Source organism: Pelodiscus sinensis, chromosome 8, assembly GCF_052426305.1.
Source record: "Pelodiscus sinensis isolate ZL-2025 chromosome 8, ASM5242630v1, whole genome shotgun sequence".
In the NCBI taxonomy this organism is placed as follows: domain Eukaryota; kingdom Metazoa; phylum Chordata; order Testudines; family Trionychidae; genus Pelodiscus; species Pelodiscus sinensis.
This window is the reverse complement of record NC_143059.1, coordinates 17,392,981-17,410,468: the sequence shown is the minus strand read 5'-3', so window position 1 is coordinate 17,410,468 and position 17,488 is coordinate 17,392,981. Positions and strand designations below refer to the sequence as shown.

General features: G+C 46.0%; 1 protein-coding gene across 2 annotated transcripts in view; it reads left to right on the top strand.

Moving 5' to 3' along the window:
- The first annotated feature begins 6,117 nt into the window (after positions 1-6,117).
- The window catches only part of BMPR1A (bone morphogenetic protein receptor type 1A), a 174,174-nt gene continuing 162,803 nt past the window's right edge, over positions 6,118-17,488 (top strand). For both annotated transcript variants that reach the window (XM_075934831.2, XM_075934830.2), the window contains exon 1: positions 6,118-6,403. The gene's annotated coding sequence lies outside the window, so the exon portion shown is untranslated. The remainder of the gene's footprint in view (positions 6,404-17,488) is intronic.

Genomic DNA, 17,488 nt, shown 5'->3' with positions numbered 1-17,488 from the left:
TACAGACTTGTCTTGAAAGAACCTTGGCCAGTGCTGATAGCGTTTCAGTGATTTCTTACTCTATAGATAAGCTTGCTTTTTTATTAGTCATGTTTCAAGAGCAGTAACCTTTGAAAAGCACCTTTACACTTGAATTTCATTCTAGTTTCTTGAATTAATTATACTTCTCCCATAACAATATTTAATCTAATCATTGGTGTTGTAGTGCAATTAATTTATAAATGAGACAGTATGCTTTGAAATAAAATAATACAGGAAAGAAAGATTACTAGCCAGGACCAATTTAAATGTCATTTTTGAGGTAGAATAAAGCCTGAGTGGGATAATATTAAGCTAGACTATGGCGGTGTTTCTGAAACTGTACCGTGGAAACACTTTCAGAAATGCTTTAATTGGCTGCCCTGGTTTGTTTATGTACTGGTGCCCTGGCCACAGAACCTCGCGGCTCCCTTTGGCTCCATTTCGTTCTTTGCAGCCAAGGGGAGCCGCGGAAGCGGTGGCCTGGCCTATGCCGCAGTACACTTTCAGAAACACTGGTCTATGGGGTATTTATTTTAGTTAAAAGATGTTTGCAATGCTGAAGATCAAATAAAATCAAAGTAATAAAATTCTGTTTCAGCTGTACAGGACTCTGATCGTTTTCACTTCAAGCATGAACAAAATTGACACTTAAAAATTTACATCTCTTTGGGATACTAAATCTTCATATTCTTAAACCTTTCTATGCTAGATAAGTTACCAGCTTACTGTGCTTGTTGGCAACAATCACCCTGAACCAGTTTCAAAGTGGCTGGAGTATGTATCAAACTGTATATTCTGGCAGTATGAAGAAGGCTATACAAATATATTCTGATAAAACAATTGACATGTCTCAATATATATTTCTCTTTCTTGAAGATCTTTTCATAGTTAAGATTTTCATGGCCCAAAGCGATTCTAAGAACTAACAAAAAATCCCTGGAGAGGAAATGACAGACACCTGGATGTGTATCTACTCTAAATTTATTGAAAAACTGAACATTCAGCTCCCTTAATCACATCAGTGTAGCTGTCCATTGAAGTTGGCCCAACTATATTTCAACAGAGGTTCTCACATCCCTTAAGGACCAAGTGTAGGGTGCCCATATGTTTCTGCTTTGGGAGCCTGCCTCAGTAAGCAGTATCTGAGCCATCTATCCAGAGAGCAGGTATGATATGGGCACTAGCAATGCAAACTTCATTCACAATACAACACATGCCTGGGTCCTGACCAGGAGAGACTCTTTTAATGGATGACTATTCCAATGACCGCCCTAAAAGATACAATTTGTGTGGTGTATAAATCTGCCCATCAAGAACTGGATGAAAACCAGATATACATTTCACATGCAGCATCAAACGTGTTCAATGTTAGCAGCTTTTGGTCGTTAGGAACCTATATAGGATTTAATCAATAACCCATTAATGGAAGGCTCAGTACTGTATCACATTATCTTGTAAGATTATTTTAAAGAAGTATTGTTAAACGTGCTCCCTTAAAATTGGATCTAGCAGTTTTGCTTTGGGTCATGAGTATGGATTCCTCTCTATGGTCTGTTTTGTTCTGAGCAGATAGGTAGAGTGGAAGAACAGTATGCCTACTTCAGTGATTTCTGGGTTTCTCTGCATTCTACACTACCCAGTGTAGAAGCTGTGATTTTGCCTGTTCTGTAAGTTGCTATCATTTTGGATGCTGTATTTTTTTTCTGGCACAGGGAAAAAAAGCAAAGATGTTTCTGAAAACCGAATTAAACAAAATTTCGTGTTTCTAATGAGCTTATTTAGTCACCCTTGCACATTTTTAAAAGTGCCCATTTCATTGTGTTCCTGTGAAAAAAAGACTGCAAAGGCATTAGGTTTGAAATGATACCCTCTTCTTTGCTTTCTAGAACACGTCAACATAATACAAGAACTCACTATACCTCTATGATTCAATCCGGGTTTAAAATATACATGAACTGTATTGCAAAGCCTGCACTATTATTTCAGATCCACAGCTAGTAAGTTTCAAGCTGGAGTGCAGAAGATATGTAAATTCTAATACCAAAAAAATGAAACAGCTAGACAGTGAACACCTCCCCCTGCATGCCAGTGTTTCCCACAAAGAGTTTGTGTGCGGCCATCTGCCGCCCATAAGTGTTTTCACCACACTTTCCAATCAGTTGCTTGCTGGAAAGAGTTTGTCTAGGGAGGCATTCATCTTGCCAGCAGCAAATGTTCTGTCCTAAGAAGCACTCTGTTCAGTTGCAAAGTGAAACTGAATAGGTCGGGGCAATATTAGTTTTCCACTGCAGTAGACTATGCATATAAAGCTTTTGACATAAACCGAAACTAAATACTCCTAATCACCTTTCCTCTGCAGCATTAAGGTGCAAATCCTCTCCCTTCTCTGCATGTGCACAACGCTGTGCTCATAGTGGACATGGTGTAGTTCTGGAGTGTGAGGCATAGGATGCTTGGAATCCAGGGGTGCAGTGTGCCTCTACACGTACCATGTGCAACAACATCAAGGCTCCTTCTGAGCTGCTCTACCAAGGGCTGGGAAGCACAGACCGAAGACAAACAGCACCTTGCTAATAATAAGGAAGCTGAGAAACGGGATGCAAAGGATGGCCTTTGGCAGGTTCATCAGTAAGCAAAGCATCTCACTGAAGAGGTGAAAGGGAGGAAAGTTACAATCTCAGTTGGCTTAGTTATTTGGAGAATTATCTAGGCAGCAATAAAAGTTGTTCTCTTCATCCTGTACATGAGGGCTGTGTCTACACTAGCGCAATCTCGCGCAAAAGCGGCCACTCTTGCGTAAAAACTTGCTGCCTGTCTACACTGGCCGCGTGTTCTTGCACAAGTAAACTGACGTTCTAAAGTATAAAATCAGGGCTTCTTGAGCCAGAACTCTGACGCTCCCGCTCAGGAATAAGCCTTCTTGCACAAGAGCTCTTCCAGAAGAGGCCAGTGTAGACAGGCAACATGAATTTCTTGCGCAAGAAAGCCCTATGGTTAAAATGGCCATCAGAGCTTTCTTGCGCAAGAGAGTATCTACACTGGCATGGATGCTCTTGCGCAAAAGCACATCTCTTGTGCAAAAGCACATGCCAGCGTAGACGCTCTCTTCTGGAAGAGTTTTTGCACAAGAACTCTTCCGCAAAAGAGTTTTTGTGTGAGAACGCGCCAGTAGGTGTAGCCAAAGATTATAATCATATCCTGCTATTTATCTTGTAACCTTTCAAAAATTCAAATTTCCCTTTGCCCACAGCTAAAACTCTTTCCTGGGTTCCCGTAGTCTCCCATCTTGCTACTATAACCACCTCTTCTGTCTACGCCAACATACATGGTTGCTCCCGAGACCTTTTGAATCCATCTAAAGCACAATTCCTAATATAACATTCAGAGCTCCACCCCCTCCTCTCTGAAATCTTCCATTGACTCCATTTTCTGCTGCATTAACTCCAAGCTAATTGTCCTCACCTTCAGAGGGAAGCCAGACACTGGCCAGCCTTTCTAGTGCTGCTCTCACCTCCCAACACATCACTCCGATGACATGTAACTGGGAGTGAGGGAGGTTGTGGTGGCAGGTGTTTGGGGCACCACACAGGGTATTTGTGAGGGAAGGCTTAGCATGTCCAGGCTCGCCTCTTGTCTGGATCTGGGGCCATTTGTGCTGCTGGTTGAGGAAGTGGAAACACCCAGAATCTTGTCCCTTTATGTAAAGCAGAGGTGGGCAATAATTTTTTATGGGGGGCCACTCCAAGAATTTGGTACGTGTTCGAGGGCTGCACTTTTCTGGGACTGGGGTGTGGGATCTGGGAGGGAGTTTGGGTGAAGGAGGGGATTGTGACCTCAGGCAGCAGACTGGGGTGCAGGGTTTGGGATTGGGTGTGACCTGGGGTAGAAGTGCAGGAGTTTGGGTCGGGACCTGGGATAGGGGATTGGGGTGCAGGATCTGGGAGGGGTATGGATGCAGGAGATGAATCTGGCCAGGGGGAGGGATGTAGGAGGAGGGAGTGCAGGGTATAGGAGGAGATTGTAACCTGGGGCAGGAGTGCAGGGAGTGGGTGTGTGTGTGTGTGTGTGTGCGTGCACACGCGTGCAAGGATTTGGGTTGTGACCAGGGACAGCAGATTGGGGAGCAAGGTCTGGGAAGGGGTTGTGACCTGAGGAGGGATGGGGAGTGCAGAAGGCTTGGGTTACATGGGGTAGGGATGTAGGAGGGAGGCAGAGGGTTGGGGGATGGAGAAACTGTGGTGCCAGAGGCAGGTTCTGGCTGGGGAACCGTACGTACATCAGTGACTCCCGAGCAAGCAGCCCAGCAGCAAGTTCCTTAGCCAGGGGCCCTGCCTTCCACACTCTTGTATGTGCTTAGAGCACCTGCAGGGGCTATGTTTGCTGCTATGAACCCTATGAGCCCAGGGGATGAGGGTGGAGGGGCACTTCACTTGCTGCCTGTCTTGCCAACAGGAAGTTGCTATTGGCCAGAAACCAGAAAATGGGCAACACTGGGGGCAGAGGCAGTGTGAGAAACCCAGGTGCACCACCAGTAGAAACACATGGGCTGTGTCTAGACTGGCAAGTTTTTCCACAAAATCAGCTGCTTTTGCGGAAAAACTTGCCAGCTGTCTACACTGGTTGCTTGAATTTCCGCAAGAACACTGACGATCTACTGTAAGAAATCAGTGCTTGCGGAAATGCTATGCTGCTCCCGTTCAGGCAAAAGCCCTCTTGCGCAAATCATTTGTGCAAGAGGGTCAGTGTAGACAGCACAGTACTGTTTTGCACAAAAAAGCCCCGATGACTAAAATGGCGATCGGGGTTTTTTTGCGCAAAAGCGAGTCTAGATTGGCACAGACGCTTTTCCGTAAAAGCACTTTTGCGGAAAAGCATCTGTGCCAATCTAGATGCTCTTTTCCGCAAATGCTTTTAACTGAAAAGTTTTCTGTTAAAAGCATTTGCGGAAAATCATGCCAGTCTAAACGTAGCCATATTGCCAGCTATGGGCACTCTGCTAATCAGCTGGGCAGCATTTGAATCTCTCCTGGGTGGCTGCCCAAGTGCATAGATTCCCGGAGCACTGGTGGTGGTCTCCAAGCATTAGGGGTGGGTGGGGTGGGGTGGAGTGGGGGGAGATCTCCTAGCATTCAGGTTTGGGCAGGGAGTTGATCTCCAAGAAATGGTGAAAGGGGGTGTATGATCTCCCAGCACTGGCAAGGAAGGGTTGGTGGTCTCCCAGAACCAGGGAGGGGGTGTGTGTGATCTCCCAGCACTGGGGTTTGGGTGGTGGTGATCTCCAAGCACTGGGGTTTGGGTGGTGGTGATCTCCAAGCATTGGGGAGGGGGGATTGGTGATCTCCCAGCACTGGGGTTTGGGTGGTGGTGATCTCTAAGCACTTGGGAGGGGGGATTGGTGATCTCCCAGCACTGGGGTTTGGGTGGTGGTGATCTCTAAGCACTTGGGAGGGGGGATTGGTGATCTCCCAGCACTGGGGTTTGGGTGGTGGTGATCTCCAAGCATTGGGGAGGGGGGATTGGTGATCTCCCAGCACTGGGGTTTGGGTGGTGGTGATCTCTAAGCATTGGGGAGGGGGGATTGGTGATCTCCCAGCGCTGGGGTTTGGGGGGGGGGAGTTGATCTCCCAGTGCTAGGGTTCAGGGGCACTGGTGAGGGGGTGTGTGTGATCTCCCAGCGCTGGGGTTTGGGGGGGGGGGTTGATCTCCCAGTGCTAGGGTTCGAGGGGGCACTGGTGAGGGGGTGTGTGTGATCTCCCAGCGCTGGGGGGGGGGGTTGTTTGGGGGGGGGGGTTTGGGGGGGGGGGGGGATCTCCCAGTGCTAGGGTTCGAGGGGGCACTGGTGAGGGGGTGTGTGTGATCTCCCAGCGCTGGGGTTTGGGGGAGAGTTGGCGATCGCCCAGCACTGGGGGAGGGGTGGGTGCCCAGCACTTGGGGGGGGGGGTAGATCTCCGAACGCTCGGCTCGCGCTGGGGGTGGGAGCTGGCGGGCTCCCAGAGCTTGGGGGAGGGGCGCGGGCGCTCTCGCAGCGCTCGCGTGTCAGGGGGCGGGCAGGCAGGCTTCGGCAATCTCCGCCGCCGCTCGGATGCCGTCGGAGCGAGGCACTGGAGCCGCGACTCGGAGGCTGGCGGCGCGCGAGGGCGGCGGTGTCCCGAGGGCGCGAGCTCCAGCGAGCCCGTCTGGCAGCGGCGGTTGCGCGCTCCGCCCCCGCGGTGCTGGCTGGGGCCGTTGGCTGCCGTGATTGGAGTCCCGCTCGCGCAGGCCGAGGGCTCGGGCCGCTGTCGGAGTTTGCGCCGCGCCCCCCGCCCGGCCGGGGGAGGCCGGAGCCGCTCGGAGGGTGACACGGAGCGAGCGCAGCCGGGAGCATGACGGACCCTCGCGGCGGGTGAGTGCGGCCGGGGTGTCCGGCGAGACGGAGGCCCAGCGCGTTCGCGGGGCCCGTTGTGCCGCGGCGGCCCGGGCTGTCGGGGAACGTGCCCGCGGGCTGCCCTGGGGGGCACGTTCCGCGGTGAGGGCCGCGCGCGCCGGGCGCCAGCTGTGGCCGGGCCCGTCCCAGCGGGAGTGCGCCGCGGGGCGGGCCCTGCTTGCGCCGCCGCAGCCGGGGTGCCCCCCGTCCCGTCCCGTCCTTGTGCGGGGCAGCGCGGCGCGGCCTGACGTGACTCCCAACAGCAACGTCCCCCTCGCCCCGGCTGCCCCGCTCGCGGGGGGCTGGCGCCGCTCGGCGGGCAGGCCCCAGTGCGGCAAGTGTGCGCAGTGTGGGTGGGCCCTTGCCGTGACGCAGGGTCCCTGCGAGTCGGTGGGTCTCTGCCGGGGCACAGGAGGCGGCCGGCGAGAGGCCACTTTTGAGACTGGAGCTTTAAATGTTTCTCTGCGACGACGCCTTCTCCCCACCCCCCATTTTGTGTTGCAGTTTCAGGCTGGGTGTTACGCGAGCTATAGTGGTGCAAGAGGAGTATCCGTGTAGTCACTGACGCTGCTTAGTGAGGGGCCTTGAATTTCTGGGTGCGAGAGGTGGCTTTGAGCGAAGTTGTGTTCCACCGTTTCTGTTAAGCCCGTAGTAATTCAACAGTTAAATAGTAAAGTATTGAATAGCTTCTTTATTTCGGAGAAAGGGCTTGTTAGGTTTTAGGATGCACATTTGTGTAACTGACTACGACGTCTAGAAGAAAGGGTTTGGCTAAACAATAGAGCCCCGGAATCGTTAAAATGTGCAGGATTTAGAGTAGATTCTGCAGGGAGAAGCAGTATTGCAGAATCTAAATCCAGCAGGTTCACCTGTCTGCACATGAGAAGTTGATCATTTTATTATATTAATTTCTTGTAGAGGATGAAAAGTCTGTTTTGAGAATACATATTTAAGCTGATAACATTTCAGCGAAAGAAACTTATATGTGATAAGGGCTGTCATTGGCTGTAGCATTGCACAACAGTGCTGCTGCACATCCAGCTATTTATAAATATAGTTAATGATCAAAGTACTGTATGTTGCACCTCAAAATCTATGATTAAAATTTGGTGGAAAGATGTTCATCTTTTGTTATCAAGGTAACATTTTTGACATAGTTTATCAGATGCATATTTTATACTACAAATACTTAAAGTCTACAGTAGAGATTGAGTTTTCGTAAATACTCAATAAGAGCAAGTACCTGCATCTGTGGATGTATATCTTAGTAGGTGCTGTTTGATCTTCATTCAACATAGAAAATTAATGTATTTAATACAGCTAGGTTCCTATAACTTTCAAAAGGAAAACTTACCCTCTTCAGTGTTTATGAAAGAAGACTTAACTCCCCAACCTTGTGTAATTTTTAGATTATATTTTAACCGATTAAATTCAGTCAAGTATTTTTAAATTTTATCTCAAAGATATTTCAAATGATTTTCAATAATAAAAGCCCCATATATAATGAAATTCTAATCTTCTGCAGATATAGTTACATGAACCACAAAAATACATCATGCATCTAACAAGGTGGAATTTTTTACCCATGAAAGCTTATGCCCAAATAAATCTGTTTTTACAATGCTACAGAACTCCTTGTTTTTGCAGATACAGACTTCCATCCCCTCTGATATTAGTCACAAATATTGACTGGAGTAAAACTTTTAAGGGGCATGTGTTTTTTCCTTAGTTCCAGTATTCTGGAATGAAGAGAATAAAAATGTATGTATGCTGATTAGGGATGTTATGGGTAGTCGATTATACAATTAACCGATAAGTGTTGGCTTATTGATTAATCTTGTAGACTATATGTATCCCCCCCCCCCCCTTGCTGTATCAGAGGCAGCAAGGGGGGGAAGAAGGAGCCAGTGCTAGGGGGAAACTGCTTAAAAGCACTGGCTCCGCAGTGCCAACTGCCCTCCCCTTCCTTCCCACATTGCTGCCTCGGTCAGGGGCAGCAGCCAGGGAGGGGACAGAGGAAGCTCCCACGAAGCAGCCTCTGCAGAGGATCCAAGGTCCTCGGTGGTAGCTCCTGTCTGCGGGGGTCTGAGCTCCCTGCAGTCTGGCTACTGCTGGGCTAGCCTCTGTCTGTGGCCATTCTGGGCCACAGTGGACAGAGGCTGCTTTGCAGCAGCCTCCCCTTCTTCTCCCCCTCCCCCTGCCCTACAGCAGCCTCTGTCCATAGGGAGCTTGGACTCCTGCAGACACAGAGGCAGCAGCACAGGGTGGCAGGCAGCCAGTCTGCATGGTGAGCTGTTTTTTAAATGGCTTTCTCTTAGAGAGGCAGCAGTGAGGGGTGGCAGGTGGTCCCTGGGAGTGAGGCTGGGTGCACACTGGCTGATGGCGCTGCCCCTGGGGATTATCAAATAGTCGTGTAACCACAAACATTTCATGCAGTTACACAACTGTTCATTTACACGATATCTAACATCCCTAATTCTGATATTATCTTAGTGGTTCTTTTTCTTCCAGTTTGTATGGATACAAAACCAACTATTCTTAAACAATTTTCTGCTGGGTTTAGGCTTTCTGATTGTTATTTTTCATAGGTTTTTTGGGGGGTAGTGGGTGCAGGTATTGAGTCAGAATTGTTCTGAGTTGTGGTAAGATCTTGTTCTTGTCCATGGCAGATGAGAAGAGGTGTATATATATATATATATTTAATTGCCCTAGTAAAATGTCCATCATAGATGAATGGTGCTACTCCTTATGAGTGTTTGGTAGTGGATATGGAGAGGCTTTTGAATGAGCAGGAGACTGCAGCCTGCCCACTGCACTTTTTCTGACATGAGTTCTTCAAACTATATCACAGAGAATATTGTTTTGGATTTTGGTTTAATATAAAAACCCTTCCCAGTTATATTTATTGTATTGGTTCATTGTGAAGCAAGGTATAGGCCGTGTAGGTATGTAGTGTTAAAATATGTTCAGTGAAGTATTTGTTAAACATGCACATTCACTTCTATTTTAAAAAATAAAATAGTGAAACACTTTGTGTAGACTACACTTACAAAATGGATTTCAAAAGATTTTATTGATAGTACCCATGGTAGATTTAGTGAACTTCAGTTTTGTCCTTCATATCTCTTAGCTTGCTATCTGAAAATTTCCATGGCTTTTCATGCTGTAGAAGGCCAGAAATGTTGTCTCCACAAGATCAGTGGTGCAGTTCTCTTGCACAAAAGGGAAGGAAAGCATAGTTCAAGGGGTGTGCCATCTACTGCATATTCTAGTCTCATTTGTCAAGAGAAACAGATCCTAGTTCACTAACCTCCTTGAAAAAAATCCGTCCTCACCCCCACTTCTCTTCATGGCTGGCATCTTCGGATGAATGGAAGTCTATTTTCCCAATAGCAGATATCCAACTATGAATCATTCTAGTTGTAGGAATGAATACAGGACCTTTATGGCATGACTCATTCATTGAAAGGGACTGATAGGACAGTGGAGTTTAAAAATATGTAAATCTTCCAGATGTTCTGTGTGAAGTTGCAGATAGGGAGTTCTCCCTTACTGCAATCTCTGGGAGTTTTGTGAGAGGTTCTGTCCATATTGATAGGTGTTAAGAGATTACTTCCTCCCTTTCCCACTTCTCTTGCTTGAACTACACAGACTGATAAACTGAAATGCAAGACAGGTATTGTATTGAGACTCATTGGACTTATGGGTATAATGTTGAGAATTTGTATAGATTGTAGTGGTTAATGTGAGAAGATTGGGGATCTTACAAGTACTTACATTACTATAGTCAAACTTGGAATAATTCAATTTTTATTTTTCTAATTGACAATTTTTAAGATTTTTTTTATGTATATCTATTTAAATTTTCACAATTGTGGGAAATTATGGCAGGATCAGATAATGTATTCTATGATGAAATAATTACTGAGATTCAGAACTTTAGTTTTGTGCTAGTTAACACAAATTTTCAACATGTCAAAATTCTAAAAATAAATATCCTTAAATTGTATACTGATAATGTCTCAAACATTTTCCTTTCTGTTCTTATCAGTAAATCGATTATTACTGATGGATTTTTTTTGGCAGTTTGTGTGTGTGTGTCATGAAATAAACCTTTATGGACATTTATCGACACAAATCTAATCCTTTCAAGCCTAGCTGGAGTTGTGAGATGCACCAGATCTCATCAGAACTCCATTATGCTGAGGGTTCTGTTCAAACATTGTGGGACACACAATATCAGTCTCTAGGATTTTAAATCTTATAAATGTATATAGCTGATCTTAATATTCATACTGTAACTTCAGTAGTGTTGGGGGATTTTAAAAATAACAAAAAGGTTAAATAACAAAATAAATAATTATACGAATATCAGGGAGGGGAAATATTTTTCCAGATTAGAACCACTAAAAACAATTACAATTCTGGAGAGGATCATTTTATAAAATGCAATTAAATACTGTATAACTGCATCCTCTCATAGGCTTATGCAGAAAAAAACAACAAGTCTTTTCTGTTGTGGAAAGGAAAGTAATACCCTTTAAATGCAATTTCAATATGCCACCAGCTGATTCAAACTCTTCTGTAGGAAGAAAAAAAAAAGCTTCTTAAAGCTATTCCTTCACCTTTTCAGTAGTTTTTCAATTTGTGCAACTATTGGTTGCCTAATGATACACTAGGGGGCCGCCCCCCTGCTCGCTATGCTTGCCATCCCCCTCTTGGCCCAGGGAAGGCTTGGGTCCGATGCTGCCCCAGCTCTCTCCCCACCTCCCCTGGCAGCCAGGGAGGGCCTGCTCCAGCTCATGTGCCACCTGCCCCCCGGCCTGCCATGGCTCATGCTTGGGCCCCCCACTATGGCCCTTCGTTTGTCCACCTTGGCCCTTTTTCGCTCCTCCCCGGCCCACTCCTGGCCTGCCCTGGCTCTTTCTCCTCTGGTCCACCCCTGCTCTTCCCTCCTCCCCTACTGCTGGGCAGATACACCAGCCCCGGCCCTCCCCCTGACCTAGGGTGTGTTTGAAGGGGGCTGGGGAGGCAGGAGGGGATGTGGCTCCTGCCCCCCCCCCCCCCGAGCACCGGAGAAGGGGAGGCCTTGCATTTTCTGCCCCCTTCCCCCACCGGGAAAGGGGAGGCCACATGGCTCCCAGGGCTGTGTGGCTCATGGCTTCCACTCCCCACTCGGAGCACTGGTTAAGGAAGAAGCTGCATGGCTCCTGGGGCTGTGTGGCTCATGGCTTCTGCTCCCCCCTCTCCTTGGAGCACCAGGGAGTGGGGAGGGGAAAGGCTGTGCAACTCCCGGGAGCTTGTGGCTTCTCCCTCTTCCCTCCCCCTTGCCTCGGAGCACCAAGAAGGGGGAAAGAAAGAGGCTGTGTGGCTCCTGGGGCCATGTGGATTGTGGATTCTACCGTGCTCCCCCCCCCTCCCCCCCAGCTGGAGCACAGGGGAGGGAGGCTGGGGCAACACACTGCCCCAGCCTCACACTTGCCTGGAAGGGCAGTGTAGGGCTGTGGGCGAGGAGGCCAGTTAGTGGGGAAGTCTGCCAGTGGAGCTGATGGTGAGAGGCCATTTGGGAGGGCTTGGATTTGGGGGCTTGGCAATGCAAATTGACTTATGATGTCACTTCGTTGTCCCACAAGAAAAAATATTTAGAGAGAGATTTCAGGTAACTACTTCACTGTGCTTTTTATAGTAAATATATTAAATTAAGTAGAGGTCATTTAAACATTTCTCAATTTGTGTTCAAATAATTGTTTTAGGTGTAATATCCCCTAGATGTCATTAAAATATTTAATAATCTTTGCCAACACATCACTGGAAAGCTTTGGTGTAAAAGATAGAGGTAGTTGCAGTTACTGTTCATGTATCTACTATCTCAGCTTTTTGAAAATGTGATAACTATTATATTGTGACTGATAAAATACAAGCATTATTGTAACAAGCGTATGGAAAAACAAATTACACCAAAAGTGTAGCAAATTACACATGGCAGTGTTGGCTTTTTTTCCCTCTTGACATGTATTTCGTGTCTGTCAGAGCTGAGAGAATTTTATTTCTCATATTACACCCATAACCTGTGTGGTCCTGAATCATTGAGCCACAGTTTTTTCTTGTGGAAAATAACTAGTTCAGGCTCTTTTCAGAGACTTGACTTCTGCTGTTTAAGTTTAAGGATATGATCCAAAACTCACTGAAGTCTGTGAACAGACTCATTGATGTCAACGGGTTTTGGAGTAGACCCCATCTACCTCTGTTTCTCCTACTCTGAAAAAGAGAAACATGCCTTTCTGGAGTAATACTGGTCAGTGTGAGTACTTCATATTTTCCATGTCCCTTTTCTCTTTCCTGTTACACCGTTGAGACTTTAATTTGAGAGAATCTCACAGTGTAGTAGGTTTGCAGCCAATAAGGCTTTGCAAACTAATATGTGCCTTTCTTTTCACTATGTTAGGAACTTAGAATATGTGGGTGCTGCAGAGAGGCAGGCAGTGTTTTGTGGGGCAAGAAATCTTGGAGGAGAGAGCACCTCTCATTGCTTTCTAGTGATCCTGTTTGCTGATAGGAAAGAATGGAGGTTCAAAAAGGAGATGTTACATATTTTCCTAAAGCAATAATGACTTTGGAGTTAGAGAGACATAGGTGAAAATACTTCCTTGAAACAAGGAAGACGTAGTCATGGGAAATGAATGGTGTATACAGGGCTGGGGTTGGAAATAAACAGAAAGCCATGAAAAAGTTATATCAGTTAATCAGAGGTACCCATTTTTTCCCTTCGGTGCAGGGGTGGCAGACCTTTATTGGGCCGGGGCTGCTGAACCACGAAAAATCAGTCAGGAGTCACACAAGTGAGAAGCAAACCAAACAACCCCCCCCACCCCCAAACAAATCCTCACTAATGTGGCTGGCCCCTAGCTGAGAAGGAGAAAGACGCTCCTCACATTGCCCTTGCACACCAGAGTTTATAGGGGCCCAGGCTAGTAGATTTTGTGTGTTCCAATCCTGGGGATTGGAGAGGTGGCAGGGGGCTGGAGTACTAGCATGGGCTCCCTAATGCTGGAGAGGGGAGAGTTCTGAGCCTCAGGGGCCATAGGTTCCCCAGTCATGCTTTAATGGGAAGTACGGGTCTCTTGATAACTCCTTGAATGGGGCCTGAAAACCTTGCTGCATCCCTGTGGGACCAAGCAGTGGCCTAAGTATTTGAAGATTAATTCCCAGTCAATTTAAGTTCTGACAGCTGGTAATTAGGGATGTAAAATTAACCGATTAAGTGGGATCTGGGCGGGGAATTTCTCCAGTTTGGCTAGAGTATAGCCCATGAGGCTTCTGGTCCCAGACTTGTAGTGGGACTGCTGCCACTGGCTCCCAGCACCCATGCAGGGTCTGGGGCTGCCAGCAGCTGAATAAGCTTCTGCCTGTTGGGTTGCCAGGCCAGCTGCAGACAGAGCCTGCTCCAGATGCTAGAGCAACCCCTGTCCAGGCTGGCTCTTGCTACATCTCAAAGCAGAAGCGCCCTTATCGACTAATTGAATAGTTGATGGAAATTCCATCGACTATTTGATTAGTTTAATCTAATTTTAACCTCCCTACAAAGAACCCTGAAATACAACCCTCCCCCAAGAGGACAGTTTTTGCTCAGACCTGAGCCTCTGTTGAACTACCTGATTTTTGTTTTGCCTGTGGAGGTGCTACACCCTCCTAACCCTCTTAAAATGTACAACTTTTTCTAAATTTAAAACATTTTTGTATTTGAAAATTATTTTGGCATAATGAACTAAAACAAGAGGGGAAACTGAGGGAGGTCAAAAAACAGATGGAAAGAGAAAATCTGAAACAAGAAACAAGAAATAATGAAATCTAAATACTGAAGTTAATACATCTGCTCAGCAGCTGTGCATTCCTTATCCAAAGGTTCTGTAACAGAACTAGCATTTGAAACTTTAAGAGGAGGATGTTTTACTAATGATATAGAGTACATTTTATTTGCAATGATAATATGTATTATCTAAAGTCTGTGTGGAGGAGGGGAATTAAGGTGAGATCTGAATTCCCTCTCAGTCATTCACAGCTGACTGATATCTTCCTCCCAGATATTTTACTGGAATTATGTAATTCTGTTAATTTATTCCCCATGGTTCTTTTCACTTAATCTTGTTTTTTTTTTAATTTGGGAAGTAATATTTAAATTAAAATTAGAATTACATGGAATAATTGATCACTAGACACACAGGAATTTGTCATCCTGGACCAGAATTTTGCTCTACCTGCTCCACTGTTGACTCCAATAGCGGTTAGCACCAGATGTGTCTGTGGAAAGTGCAAGAAATATTACACAAGAGCAGCTGTGGATAACTAGTCTCCTGGGAAGTTTTGTCCTAACCCCCAATAGTTAGAACAGGCCTGCACAACTCGGAAAGTGGTGAGGGCCATATTGCTCCAAAGAAAACCGCTGCGGACCACAAGGAGGGATGCTCTCCCAAAAAATACTGAACACGCTGAAAATTTTTGTCGTGCAAAAAAAACAAACAAACCCCACGCATGTCTTCATTTCCCCCCCTGGCATTTGTGTCTCCTGCACCCTGCCCCTCGGTGCCTTCCTCTTTCTCCTGACCTGACCCCTCCCCTCAGCACAAGCCCCTTCCCCTCCTCTACCTGGCTTTTGCCTTCCAGTTTGCGGGGCTGCCGGAGCCTTTTTGAATCTGGCAGTCACCAGCCGTGAAGTCACAACGCCACGCCACGCCAGCGTCCTGGCATCTGCTGGCATCCCGCCCTCTGGCTCGCGCCCCACCTCTTCGTGCCGGAGCTGCATGCAGGAGCCCGGTGACAAGAATCGCCGCACTTCCCCCTCCCCAGTGGCGCTCCGCTCCTCCGCCCGGCTGGTGGAACGGATGGGGCCGCACCGCCTGTAGTCGGCATGGTCCACACAGGGAGCCCCTGCAGGCTGCATGCGGCCCTTGGGCCGTATGTTGTGCAGGCCTGAGTTAGAAGTTGGTTGAAGCCTTAACATATTGTGTAAAATTTCAAACTGTTGTTTGAATACGCCTATAAGATGTAATGAATTGATGAATTATGAATGTATCTCATTATAACAGTAATAGAAATGAAATTGCTCCTATTCTAGAGCTGCATTAATTTGCTTTTGTGTTCACTAATAAGTTCACTTTGTTATTAGGGTTGTTAAGATGCATTTATTATGGTAAATGTGTAACCACTGAAAATTTCAGCTGTTTTGGGGTATTTTTTTCCAGAAGGATCCCATCGTGCTTTACAAATTAATAGGTAAGGCTTGAAAAGCTTACATGACAGTAGGAAGGGTTAAAAATGCCTGTGCTACCAGGCTCGCCACGAGTGAATCACTTGTATTCAATTGCAACAATTTTTGCAATCAATTTTTGTTTTAAAAATACAACTTACAACATCTCTTGTATGTATATCTTTCTGTATCAGGCAACTAGTATTACTCTGTTACCCTTCTTCTAACAGTTGGTGTACCTTTTTCTTAAAGTGTCTTTGCTCTTCTTGCATCCCCTTGGTTTGTCTAGATTAGGGATGTTAACGTGTAGCCATTTACACGACTATCAGAGGCAGCAGCATGCAGGAGGGGAGACAGAAGTGGTACTCATAGGAGCACCTCTAGAGAGTCAGCAGTGCAGGGGATGGGGGTTGGGCGGTAGCCGATACACACAAGAAGCCGGCTTTCAAGCTGTGCATACTAGGTCCTGCCACCCCTCATGCTGCTGCCTGTGTCCGAGGCAGTTGGGGAGGAGAGAGAGGGTCAGGCAGAAGCTGGTGCTCATGGGGAGCCAGCTTCCCATGAGCACCAGCTCCCACCTGCCTCCCTGTGTGTAAACATGTAACCACTAAAAATGTTAGCAGTTGCACATTTACACAAATACACTATTTTTTAACATCTCTAGATTACAAAAGATATATAAAGATAGGTTTAGCTAACATGATCTAGTCTTTAATGTAGACTCAGATCAGTATCTTCTGCCACCACATAGCTCTTCAGGGTTGACCCTTGTGGTAATGAAAAAATGGGATTAGTCATCATGGACCATGCACTTTTTCTAATCTAAAAAAAATCCATAGATATTTTTCCCTATATAATTTTCTCCTATTTCTTTGACCTTGCCTTACATTGCTTCTCCAGATTTGACTTTCAGAATACTGTATTTGTTTTCTAATTTGTCCTGCCAGCCCCTCTCTCATCTGTCCTCAGATCCACCTCCTTCCTTATATGGTTTATAAACTTTTACAGTTAAGTAATAGAGGACTAAATATACTAGCTAGAACATCAAGTGGTATTCCCCCTACTGACTGAGAGAAACTTTCAAATTTGAACTAACTTCACTCCCAACTTTTAGAAAAGGGGAGAAAATGGGAATTCTTGTCACATTACTGTTGTTGGATATGGGAGCTCCATTTTTATCAGCTTTCCCAATATTCCATTAAAAAGCCAATAGACTGCTGGAAGAGAGCACTATATCTCCAATCCATTTGACTATTTGTTTACTATTTAACACTCTCCCAACTTATTACCCCACTTCCATTTTTTTGGCTGATGTGACGGATGTATTCATTGCTCTGCCCCCTACATCCTCTGTTTTAATCATCCTACCTAATAAAATAACCCCAATGTCTGCCAAAAATAGGGTCAGCAAAGTAGCAGTAGAATTAAACTGACATGATTGTTATTTTTGTTGAGGTCTACAAAGTTTTTAATAGCAGCTATGAAAACAATCAAGACTGTAAGTCAATTTGTACTTTGCTGCAGTTGGCAAAGCTGTGGGCAATAGTGGAGGCTCTTAGGAGTTCTTTTTGGAGACTTAAGAAGAACTTGCATATCTATTAGACTAAGTTCATGTTTTTAATATTATCTTTCAAACCAGAAGCCTAGAATCATAAACATTGAAAGTTTTGATTTTTATCAAATTTGATGGTACTACTTGCTGTGAATGAATTTTTCAAATCCAGTTTGTTGTATCACTTCATACTGAGATGTGGCAATTTTAAGAATACTGTGCCCTAGTGAAACCAGGGAATTGAAAGATAAGTGTAATAATGCTGTTC